The sequence below is a fragment of the Bubalus kerabau genome, chromosome 1 (assembly GCF_029407905.1).
Source record: "Bubalus kerabau isolate K-KA32 ecotype Philippines breed swamp buffalo chromosome 1, PCC_UOA_SB_1v2, whole genome shotgun sequence".
Taxonomy (NCBI): Eukaryota; Metazoa; Chordata; class Mammalia; order Artiodactyla; family Bovidae; genus Bubalus; species Bubalus kerabau.
Genome location: NC_073624.1, coordinates 114,357,194 through 114,370,389, shown reverse-complemented (window position 1 = coordinate 114,370,389; position 13,196 = coordinate 114,357,194). Strand labels below are relative to the sequence as shown.

Below are 13,196 nucleotides of genomic sequence, written 5' to 3'. Positions count from 1 at the left end.
TCTGATTACTGTGACTAGGCTGTCCATTATGGTGCTAAATAGAGGTTGTGAGAATAGGCATCCTTGGCTTGTTCCTGGTTTTAGAGGAGAATTTTTCAGCTTTTCATCACTGAGTGTGATGTAAGCTATGGGGTTGTCATAAGTGGCCTTTACTGCAGCCATGAAATTAAAAGAAGTTTGCTCCTTGGAAGAAAAGCTATGACCAACCTAAACAGCATATGAAAAAGCAGAGACATTACTTTGCTGACAAAGGTCCATCTAGTCAAAGCTATGGTTTTTCCAATAGTCATGTACAAATGTGTTGGACTGTAAAGAAGGTTGAGTGCTGAAGAACTGATGCTTTTGAACCGTGGTGCTGAAGACTATTGAGAGTCCTTTGGACTACAAGGAGATCAAACCAGTCAGTCCTAAAGGAAATCAGTCCTGAATATTCACTGAAGCTCCAGTATTTTGGCCACCTGATGCAAAGAACTGACTCATTGGAAAAGACCCTGATTCTGGGAAAGATTGAAGGCAGGAGGAGAAGGGGACAACAGAGGATGAAATGGTTGGATGGCATCACCAACTCCATGGACATGAGATTGATCAAGCTCCAGGAGTTGGTGATGGACAAGAAAGTCTGGCATGCTGCAGTCCATGGAGTTGCAAAGACTCAGACACAACTGAGCGACTGAAATGAGCTGAACTGAACTGTGTTGAGATTTACTCCCTGTATCCCAGCTTTGATGTGAGTTTTTATTATGAACGGATGTTACATTTTGTTGGATACTTTCTCTGTATCTTTTGAGATGATCATGTGATTTTTATCTTTGTTTTGTTAATGTGGTATATAATATTGATTGGTTTGTGGATATTTAACCATCTTTGTATCCCTGGAATAAATCCCACTTGATCAAGATGTATGATCCTTTTAATATATTGTTGAATTTGGTTTACTAATATTTTATTGAGGGTTTTTTGCATCTATCATCATCAAAGATACTGGCCTATAATTTTATTTTTTTGTAGTGTCTTTGTTAGGTTTTGGTATCATGGTAATGGTGGTCTCAGAATAAATTTGAGAGTCTACCCTCCTCATCAATTTTTTGGAATAGTTTGGAAGGGATAGGTACTAGTTCTTTTTTATACATGTTTGATTGAATTCCTCCTTTGAAGCTGTCCCATCCTGCACTTCTGTTTGCTGGGAGATCTTTGATTACTAATTCAATTTCACTGCTAGTGATCAATCTGTTCAGATTGTCTGTTTCTTCCTGATTCAGTCTTAGGAGTTTGTGTGTTTCTAGACATTTATCTGTTTCTACTACTAGGTTGTGCAATTTTTTGGCATAGAACTGTAGTATTCTATATGATTTTTTTGTGTCTCTGTGATATTGGTTGTATTTTCTCCTCTTTCTTCTTTTGTTTATTTGGGTTCTCACTCTTTTTATCTTGGTCAGCCTGGCCTAAAGCCTGACCCTCAGGGCCTCAGCTCCAGCATCTTGGCACCTGACCCTACTGCTGATAGAACGGTGATAGCCACTGAGCACAGGAGAAGCCCCAGCTCACACCTGGGTCTGCCTCTAGTCACTCCATCTGTGGTCTCAACTTCCACCAGTGTGATAGCTGCCAACATACTTTATCTGCAGAAACTGACAAATATTTTGATTCAGGAAAATATAGCAAAGGTGTTAGTTTATGAAGATTCAAGTGCTTTCTACTCTATAGAAATAGCAAGATGTAAGAATACATGTATTTACTTTTATATCACTAATAGAGTATATACACATTTTCTTTAGCATGTTAAAATAATACAATCACTTCATGATAAATAAAAGAGAAAAAAATTGCCAAAATAATTAAAAACCTGAAAAAATTAAGTTTTTAGTGAAAAGAAATTAATATGAGTTAATGACTGCCAGAAGCTGTTGACTATTCCCTTGTATTCAAAAGCAGAGACATCACTTTGCCAACAAAGGTCTGTCTAGTCAAAGCTATGGTTCTTCCAGTAGTCATGTATGGATGTGAGAATTGGACTATGAGGAAAGCTGAGCACCGAAGAATTGATGCTTCTGAACTGTGGTGTTGGAGAAGACTCCTGAGGGTCCCTTGGACTGCAAGGAGATCCAACCAGTCCATTCTGAAGGAGATCAGCCCTGGGATTTCTTTGGAAGGAATGATGCTAAAGCTGAAACTCCAGTACTTTGGCCACCTGATGTGAAGAGTTGACTCATTGGAAAAGACTCTGATGCTGGGAGGGATTGGGGGCAGGAGGAGAAGGGGATGACAGAGGATGACATGGCTGGATGGCATCACTGATTTGATGGACGTGAGTCTCAGTGAACTCCGGGAGTTGGTGATGGACAGGGAGGCCTTGTGTGCCGCGATTCATGGGGTCACAAAGAGTCGGACACAACTGAGCGACTGAACTGAACTGAACTGAGGAATAATGGAATTTTGAACTCTTGAAAATTCGCATTTGTTGTTTTGTAAGCATCACTTATATGGTCTGTTTTTCTGATACCTGAATTTCAAACAAGTGCAAGTTTTCTCCATATAACTGAAAAGGTATTGTATATGTACAACCATATGTGTGGACTCGTAAGTATTAATAGCATATAAGATACAGTATTTCTATTTTGCTTATCTAAGATTTTTATTCTGAAGCTTAAGCACTGTGCCATGGGCTAATATGTTATATGAGAATGGGATGTTTCTGTCTTATATTGAGAATCACTTTAATGATAAGCCTTACTATTATTAGGTATTAATAGAAAACTCCTCCCAGAGACTCCACTCAAACATTACCTCTTCATTGGACCACTTCAGGCCTGTCAGTCATCAATTTTTCATCTGTGTCTGTGTTCTTCTAGTATTTTATAAATGTCTTTGTTATATAACTTGTACTGTTTATGTGTCTTTATAACTTTTTTAAAAATATATAGCATTTTATATATGTCTTTATTAAATAACTCGTACTGTTTGTCTTTCTCTTTCATGATACATGGAGCTTCTTCTTATTTTTGACTCTTTCCTTCTTAAAATAATTTCTCTGCTTCCTAATTTAATGCTGTTAAGACTATTAGGTTTTTTAAAATGGTTATTGAATCATATATTAGATACTATTTCTATCATTTAGAAAATTTCTAGATATAGTAACTTTTTAAGGTAGAGGGTAATTATTATTCCTATTTTAAAGAGGAATCTTAGATATTTTCATGGGCTTATTGGAGGTGTGGTTTGTCCCATTTCAGACAGTTAGTAAGTATAGATTTGGAACTCAAGAATTACATATTTTGTCCCGAAAGCTTTGTCCTCTGAGTAGCTGAAACATGAGAATTCTCATTGATGCAAATGTTGATATTTAAATTGAAAGATAGAGGAAAATGTGAAACAGTAGAGCTTTAGATAAAATATTAAGACAAATAAACAAAGTTTAATTAAAATATTCAAGGGTCTGAAATGATTGTGGGTTGGTATGGATTTAGATCAAGATATTGTTTTTATTTTATAAAAATAATATTTCAAACTATTGGGTGGAATTATTATATTGTTTTAGTTAATCATGTAATATACATACTCCCTTCGTATTTCTGTTATAAGAAAAAATAATGATATTTTCAGTAACTTCCTTAGAATTCTCTGACTGCTTCTCAATGTGAAATATTATTGGATCATAGGAAAAAATGCATTCTTACACTGGGGGATGTCTTTGGATAGTGCAAGAGTTTCTAACAGAGAATGAAAATGAGAATCAGTGAGGACCCTGAAAGTTTAAGAAAAATTTTATATATGTAAATTTTGCATATGCATTTTTCTGGGAAGAAGTTTATAGCTTTGATGAAATTTTCAAAGTTGTTCATGACCATGTAGAGGAAAGAGCTGTGGAACAAGAATTAATTTGAATCCCATTTATAGACTCCTGTATATAAATTGCTTACCTTATGGGGCCGATGGGGAATTTAATGATACAGCAGAAGGACAGGTTTTGGAAGCTATAAAAATTCTTGCAATATATAGTATAGTTCTCATCTTCATCTATTGCTTGAGATTAAAGTCCAGATTTTCATCTTGGCATTCAACAACGTGGATGAATTTTATCAAGCTGCCTTTTCCGTCTTCTTTTCCCCATATTCTGTTCTCCAGTCAGACTGTGTTATTCACTCTCTCAGGATACCCACATTCTCACTCCTCTGGGTTCTTGTTAATGCTGTTCACTCTGTCCAAAGCCCTTCCTGCCAATTCATCTCTTCTAAATTTTGCCCAAACGTCAAGGCTCATTTCTGGGGGAGGAAATGGTGACCAACTAGTATTCTAGCCTGGGGAACCCCAAAAGCAGAGGAACCCAGTGCGCTACAGTCCATGGGGTCACAGACTTAGCAATATGGGGGGATATGACTTAGCGACTAAACAACAACAAGACACATTTCAAGAGCTACTGGCTCCATGGAACCTTTTCTGTTTTCTCTAGAAAGAGCTTTTAAAAATACCCCTCTCAATTAATAGCACTTTGTAACCTCTAATGATTTTTAATATATTTTATTTAACAAAAAGGAATATGTGTGTATCCTATAACTTCTCTCTTAGCCTATATGCTCCTTGGATCAAAGACCACATTTTCCTCAAGTTTCTATGCGCCTAAAACCCAGAATAAGAACTTACAATAAGCTAGCTTGCATGAATGATATAGATACTCAAATTCAAGAAATAAAATATATTCCTTTCTTTCATAAGAAAATCCAATGTACCTTGTGTAGCACTTATGTCAGTATCTGAGCCTATATATGTATAAAAAAGTGTTAGTCGATCAGTCATGTCCAACTCTTTGCTACCCCATGGACTAGCCCACCAGGCTCCTCTGTGCATGGCATTCTCCAGGCAAGAATACTAGAGTGGGTAGCCTTTCCCTTTTCCAAGGGATTTTCCCAACCCAGGATCAAACCCAGGTCTCCCCCATTGCAGGCAGATTGTTTACCATCTGAGCCACCGTTTATATGTCATTCAGTTGCTACGTCATGTCCAACTCTTTGCGACCCCATTGACTGCAGCATGCCAGACTTCCCTGTCCTTCACTATCTCCCAGATTTTGTGAATAGACAAAATCATGTCCATTCAGTCGGTGACGCCATCTAGCCATCTCATCCTCTGTGGTCCCCTTCTCCTCCTGCTCTCAATCTTTCCCAGCAGCAGGATCTCTTCCAATGAGTTGACTCCTCTCATCTGGTGGCCAAAGTATTGGAGCTTCAGCTTCAGTCCTTCCAATGAATATTCAAGGTTGATTTCCTTAGGACTGTCTGGTTTGATCTCGTTGCTGTCCAGGGGACTCTCAAAAGTCTTCTCCAGCATCACAATTTGAAAACATCAATTCTTCAGTGCTCAACCTTCTTTATGGTCCAACTCTCACATTTGTGCATGATTCCTGAAAAAGCCATAGCTTTGACTATATGAATCCCCCAACACATGCATTAAGTGTCTTAAAATGAATTTGTGTGTGCTTTTGTTAAAAGTCATTATATTATGTTTTATAAAGGTAGTTAACTTTGGCTTCAAAGTAATGAAACTTTCATTAATATCAACTATAGAACCTATAATGTTTTCCTCTTTTTTACTTTTGGTGATTCTTTTCTGAAATTACTTATGTTTCAGAACTGGCTATCCAGACTGCCTAATCCAATTACCACCCATTCCCTTCCTCACAAAGTACAGCTCCTTGATCTGCTTTCATTCCCAACTCTCTTTGTTTGTAGTAGCTGAATATTTCAGAATAAAGTGTCCAGGGAGCACTATTGTAGAATATTAAGAAATATCTTGTCAGTGGGGAGTCATTGCTCTTCTACCCCCTCATTATTCCACAGAGAAAGAACAAAAGTTCAAGATTTCTTTTTCCTCAGTAATACAGAGGTCTGTGCAAGTATAGCCTGTTAATAATCAGTGTTAACAGCATGCGTTGGTTAATGATTGGATACTCTATAGATGCAACAATGCAAGTGTTGACCTTTCACTTATATAAAAGGTCTTTGCTCTGTGTAGCTGGAAACTCAAATTTAAGTACATGCCTACTTTCCAGAGGTCAATATTTGGCAAAGTATTACCTATCACAGTTCCTAATTACCTCTAGTGTAGTTTTTTTCTCCTTTTACCTAAAATGATTCCTGAGGGAGAGACAGAGGCAGAGATAGGGTAAAATTGAGTTAGGGTAGCACTCAATGAACTTAGGTGGAATAAATTTCTTGCCTGTGATGAAAACAATCAATCTCAGGAACCCTGAGAAACATACTTATCGATCATAGAGAACATTGCAAGGGAAAAGATATGAGGAGAGGTTAAAGTTATCACAGAAGGACTAGAAATTGGCTCCCTTCTCTCAGTGAGTTGCCATACACTGTTTTTATCTGTTTATCAAAACACTATACTTGGAACAATAGGTGGAACTACAGGAAACAGAAAAAGCAAACACACACACACACAACAGATACACACAATCCCCAACAACCTTTTAGTGGGAAATAAAATCTTTTGATGAGAGTTCCTCTAAATCTTGACTTTAAGACAATGGCGTATTTAAAAGAAATGAGATTTTAATAGACCTTAACAAAGCTTGATTTCACCTTCGTTAATCAAGTCGCCTCTGCCTGAGAATGTGAAGGCTGCTCTAAGATATTTTTAGAACCATTTTATCACACATTTCATGCCTTTACAGCATGTAGTTGCTAATTTTCTTAATAAGGTCACCTTTCAGTAAATGGCGTGTATTTTCAAATTCATGTGGGGTTCTTGCCTAAAAATTGGGCCAATTTATGTGAGCTGGGGATTCTTATTTTATCCCTAGTGTCTTTCTTATTACAGTATGCCCAAATCAGAAGACATGGCTTTGGCAGCACTTATTCCTGTTCATTTCTGTCTTTCTTCTTACGGTCCAATGAAAGAATGAATGATGTAGGCATTAACTTCTTACCCAGGTTCTCCATACTTGGAGATCTTCAAAGGCAGGGAGAATTTTCCCCTTTCTTTTGTGCCGATACATAGTGCAACAGCACAGTCTCTCCATAGAGAAGAGGCTCAATACACCTTGTTAACAGGGGACTGAAGTCCCATAATCAAGTGGGGAAAGATGAAAGAAATACTCATACTGTCTCAACTCAAGGGGAGGCAGAGTGAGAACATAGGTCCTGTAACCCTAGCTGATGAGGCTTAGGAATCAAAGGCTCTCTCATTTGAAGAGCTGGCCATGTGCATTCCTAGCACCTTAAGGTCAGCTCTGCCCTAGTATATAGGCTCTGTTATTTTGCTAAAACAGCAGGAGGGACTGGTGATCACTTTCTCTGAGCGTCTTGGCCCACGTCTTCCTCAACTTGTAATTTTCATCCCCATGTGAGTCCCTTAATAAAAAATCCTAAACCTTTTGCCTCAGAACTGTCAAAAAATATATTTCAAGCTGATGAGTGTTATGGTTTCAAAGATAGTTTCTAGTAAAGATCATGAGTGTTCTAGAGTGCTAATTGAAACAGCAGGAGAGAATGATTATTTTCCAGATATCCCAGGGGAGTTCCATATGCCAAGGTGATGGTATAAATAAGCTAGACTAATGGACTTTGATTCCTTAAGCCACAGACCAAATGCAGAAATTTTAAGAAAGAAAACGTTTTTGTGCCATGAAAATTTGATCAATACCATTTATAAATTAATATAAAAAATCTGTTTAACACAGATGAAAGGACTCTTCCATATGGTAGTACTTCATTTGCTTAGAATCTGTCTGAGGTATAAATACTCTTATTTTGATGTATGCATTTTCTTTGATATAAAATCATTACTTAGTGGATCATTTTTTAATTTTTTTTTTTAGTGAAGGATAATTGCTTTATAGAATTTTGTTGTTTTCTGTCAAACCTCAACATGAATCAACCATAGGTATACATATTCCCCTCCCTTTTGAACCTCCCTCCCATCTCCCTCCCCATCCCACCCCTCTAGATTGATACAGAGCCCCTGTTTGAGTTTCCTGAGCCATACAGCAAATTCCCGTTGGCTATCTATTTTACATATGGTAATGTACGTTTCCATGTTACTCTCTCCAGACATCCCACCCTCTCCTCCTCTCTCCCCATGGCCATAAGTCTGTTCTTTATGTGTTTCTCTATTCCTGTCCTGTAAATAAGTTCTTCAGTACCATCCTTCTACTGCTACTGCTAAGTCGCTTCAGTCGTGTCCAGCTCTGTGCGACCCCCTAGATGGCAGCCCACCAGGCTCCCCGGTCCCTGGGATTCTCCAGGCAAGAACACTGGAGTGGGTTGCCATTTCCTTCTCCAATGCATGAAAGTGAAAAGTGAAAGTGAAGTCGCTCAGTCGTGTCCGACTCCTAGCTACCCAATGGACTGCAGCCTACCAGGCTCCTCCATCCATGGGATTTTCCAGGCAACAGTACTGGAGTGGGTTGCCATTGCCTTCTCCCCCATCCTTCTAGATTCTGTATATGTGTGTTATAATACGATATTTATCTTTCTCTTTCTGACTCACTTCACTCTGTGTAATAGGTTCTAAGTTCATCTACTGGATCATATTGGTTCACATTTTTAATAACTGAGTGATACAAAGAAACAATTTTGCTTGTAATGAGTTCATTCATGAATGAAATATTTACTGAAAACTGACAAAGATGGCAAAGTGAGATGGCAGTGGTGAATTAGACATGAATCCCGATCTAAGAACTTACAAATCAGTGGAGAGTAAAACAAGTATATATAAAACTATAGTGAAAGTAGAGAGTGATAAATGACATACAACAATACAAAGTGCTATTAATTTCAATGTTTTTGGTCAAAATTTTAATGAAAACTCATATCTCTATTTTTTTTTGACTTGTAAATAAAGCTTGCAATATATAATGGGCTATTTGAAATTAGAAAATCTGCAATTCTCTGATCATAAATATCAATTCTTATTATACAATAATATAGAAAATAGAAATACTCGAATTGAGTCCATTGTACCCTCATAACAATAAATGTAGCAATAATCATGCTGGAGTACCTGGGTTCTGCTTAGATAACTGAGTTATTTCTGTATTATATATCAGGCATTCTAAAATAATGAATAATACATTTGCCATTTGATTTTAAGACACACACACAGCCCACAAGGCTGAGTGATCTTACATATATTGAGGACTGAACTGTCATTATAAGAACAACATTATTAATTTAAAATTATTAGAAATAAAAAAGAACTTACCTGTTACCCCACAGATTGCTAGTATTTCCATTGCTTACAAGGAACAAGGTCTTTACCAAGGTTAAAAGAAACTGAGTTTCCTTCACTAAAGGCTATTAACACAAAATAAATTCAGCCCAAATGGAACTGGCATATAGAGGTGACATTGTGAGAGAATAGGATTTCAAGCTGGGGGGCCTGGGTTCAAATCCCAGCTGTGTGTGCCAGGCATGCAAGCCTACAGACTGAAGTCTATTGTTCCAAATCCACATCACAGGGTTCATAGCATTAAACACAAGGATGTTGGTAAAAGCAAATCGCAAACATTAGATGTTTTGTATTTATACTTGTTTCTTTCCTGAAATTCTTGTACATTTAATCTTTTTCTTTGCACCAAAATGAAGGCTTTCTCCCACAGAGGTAATGCCCTCTGACTACTATCTTTACAGGAGGGAAAATCACCTGTCCATCAGTCTGCTTTATCTTTATTAATTGATTCCAGAAGAGAAAGTGTTTGGAGTTCTAATGTATTTTATCACATTTTTAGGTATGTCATAACAAAGTGCCACAGACTATAGAGCTTAAAAAACCAGTTTTATCTTCTTCAGTTCTGAAGGCTGTAAATCCAAGATATATGCTTTCAGTAATTTTTTTTTAAATTTTTACCAAAACATTGACATTTTTCTATGGCATTTGTTGCTTTATAATTACACTATGGTTTGTATGTGAATGTGCTATCCTCTACTGAGGTGTAGGTTCCTTAAGATCAAGATTCAGGTCTACAGAGAAATACATGTAAAATACTGGGAAATATTTCTAACTTTAGACATTCTGTTCTATCTTTTCAAGTGGAATTATTGCCCCAAATCACAATTTCTTTCCATGAGCCAAGAGAAAAGAAGACATCTATTCAAATAGCAAACAAATCAGCAGGCATCTGATGCCAGGCTAGTGCCCTCTGGAGATGCTCTATATTGGCTAGCAATCTATTTTCTTCTAACCATATGGTTTTGTGCAGATGATTTAGCATGAAAATAACCTTCTTCAGTGAATAGTGGTGCCGTGTGCAGAAAGCTCACCCTTCCTTTTTAACCACTCGCAGAGGTGTAACCCGCCTCCCAGGAAAGGCACCATCCTCTGGCACAGTCAAACCAGAGGTTATAGATTTGACAACTCACTGAAATGTCACGAAGAATCATTTTCTAAACAAGAGTCTAGTATTCCTCTGTATTGAAGTTCAGAACTTCAGCAATGAAGCACAAGCTCTCTTGAGTTCTGTGGGGTTATTATTTCATTTCAGCATTTTAATATTTGATTCTGCTGGTCCATTAAGCCAAGGCAAATGATGTAGCTTGCTATTTTTTCTCCTTTTTCTTATCGGTTGTTTGTTTAAAGAATGGGAGTTCTTCATTCCAGTATTTATTCACTGTGTTGCCACAGAAAGTGTACATTTAATGCTCTATGTCCTAAGTCTCTTCCAGGTTTTATTGTACATTCCTGTGAGACTGGGAAAAAATGCAGTATTTTTCAAACTGTAGAGTTTATGTTTATAAAATGGAGGCAGGTAGAGTAAATTATAGTCAATAGCTAATAAAGAGATTAAATGTTAGCGCCAATGCTAAAAACTAAGTCAGCTTCCCATGGGCTGATTTCTAAATAACAGGTCAAAGATCCTGATTAACATCTGCCATAGTACTATTCATTCATCCATTCACCAAATATGTTTTGTGAGCTGTTATTCTACACTCTTGGGATACACCAATGAATAGAACAAAGACTTTTGTCCTCATAGATCTTATACTTAAACACAAGGAAATCTGCAGCTGATAATAATCATAAATACATAATTGATATAGTTATGTTAGATGACAACAAGGAAAGAGTAGAGCAAGTTAAAGTAAATTGGGCATTAATTGGGCATTGGGCATTGAGCAAGTTAATGAACTGGGCATTCAGAGTTGAATTTTAAACGAGTGGTCAGATAGGGCCTCAAAGGCAATTGTAAGCCAGACCATTGTAATAATAGAATAAATAATGCCTAAAATGAATCATTTTCTTCTTAATTCTTCTTTCTTAAAAATAAAATCAGTTTTCAGAATCAAGTATGAAAAGTTTAGCAAAACACGTTTAGCATTTCAGCTATTTGTTTCTGTAGCAAATTTGTATGTGTGTTTAATAAACGGTGATACTTTACTACTGTAGTTTTCCTTTGTCCCTCTCTGGGAAGCATGGTTTGATCTAGCTAACTAGTTTCCTGTCTCTCTCTCTCCAAACTTTAAGCCTGTTCCGCACAGTTCAATTCTCCATCTTTAGGCATGAGAAAGTAAATAAAACAGGGCATTTCTTTTTCCTTCCAGGCAACTTTCTGTAATCTGTCTAGATACCATGGGACATGAAAAGAAAAGAAGGCCAAACATCAAAATAAAAATTATCAGGAATACTATACTATTGAATAATCCCAAGGTGCATATTCATCCAGGTTAATTTGCTTTCAGCAATGCTGGGTGCTACCAACTAAAGTTTTTGTGGCTAGGTGTTAAAAGAAAGCACCTAAGCCTAGGAAATGTTAGCAAAAGGGCAGAATTGTATTTTTAATGAGAAAGGCTAAGCAAGATAAAGGAGCACAAAAGCAGAGAGGGTACTTTGCAAATATACAATGCTCTATGAAGCTGGCAAAACATTATGAGACATCTCATTTCAGCTGTCAAAGGGGCTCACATTGATTTTTGAGCTCACTGTGTATACTCTTAGGGTCCTCTAAATGGAGTCTTATTTATTTGGCTCTTCTGTAACCTATCTTTCTCAGGGGAAAGTTAATAGTACTTTCTAGGAGGAAAATAGGAAGTTAGTTTAGATTGGCATAGTTGAGAATCCATTTGGCTTCTGTTTAGATTCAAGAAAATGAAAAGGCTTAGACTTTTCAGGTAAAGAAAGCAACAGAAACCCAGAAACCCTAAATCACTGCTCTAAATGCGCATGTCTTTGTTCTCCTGCTCCATGCTTTTGTTACTATCTGATTCATCTATTTTCAGCCTCCCCAAACTCCGAATCGCACAAAACTACTTCTGAGAATTAAAGGAATATCATGACTCAGTTAAAAATAGTTCTGTAAAAAAGCATTTAAAAGCTGGCCAAACATTAAACCCAGACCCTGACCAAAAGTATCTGTTTAGAAAATATAATCTGCATTTAAGGATGATTCATCTCTGATGTTCCAAAATATTCTTTTCCTAAAATACCTTGGCAGTAGCTTATTAAAACAAACCATTTTACTATCTTACTTTCACAATATGACTTAGTTATTCTAATGGTCCTTATAAATAGAAAATGTAATTGTTTTCCTTCAGGCATGATATTTTCTTTTGTCATTTTATATTATGTCTGTTTATTGCAGACTGCAGGGTTTTGTCTTTGAAGCTCCTATAATGGGTTTAATGAATTATTTCAGCTTCTGATTTAATGTACAGTGTAATCCCAAATGTTACACTTTAGAATCTAGTCATGCTTCGACTGGTCTAATTGTCTCAAGATGAGACAGTTTCTGTGATATGAATTCATATGACATGTCAAGTGGTATTTTATAGTTTAAATACACCAGGAGGAGAATAACTTTCTAAAATTCTGAAATGATGGCTTTTCTGCAATCAACCAAACCATCAAATTGGTGGGAATGTTAGTAACCGTTGTGTTCACTAAGTCAAAATGTCGATCTCTGAGTACTGATGTATCTATATGGAACAGGGCAGTTTCGGGGTTTGCATTACATCATTCAGATCTGTTCCACATGTTTTATAGTGTAACCCACTTGAGTGGGTTCAAAACAAATTTCAGGAGGTTAAAAAAAGGATAGACAATGCAGAGATATCTCTTAGGATGCCTTCACTGGGGATCCACAAACCTTAAAAGACTGCTATCTTGGGGGAAAACATTCCCAATTTCAAGATACAGTAAGACCTCTTTTAAATGCAAAACGATTCTAGATTGTAAGAAGAGACATTTTGGGGATAACA

General features: G+C 36.9%; 1 long non-coding RNA gene across 2 annotated transcripts in view; it reads left to right on the top strand.

The window, feature by feature from the left end:
- Positions 1 to 13,196, top strand: part of LOC129656482 (uncharacterized) — a 113,395-nt gene that overhangs the window by 81,407 nt on the left and 18,792 nt on the right. Inside the window, exon 3 of one of the 2 annotated variants that reach the window (XR_008716358.1) lies at positions 19 to 866. The exons of the other annotated variant lie outside the window; for it this stretch is intronic. This is a non-coding gene — a long non-coding RNA (uncharacterized LOC129656482). Of the gene's footprint in view, positions 1 to 18; positions 867 to 13,196 lie in introns of those variants that run through there. 2 annotated transcript variants of the gene reach the window in all.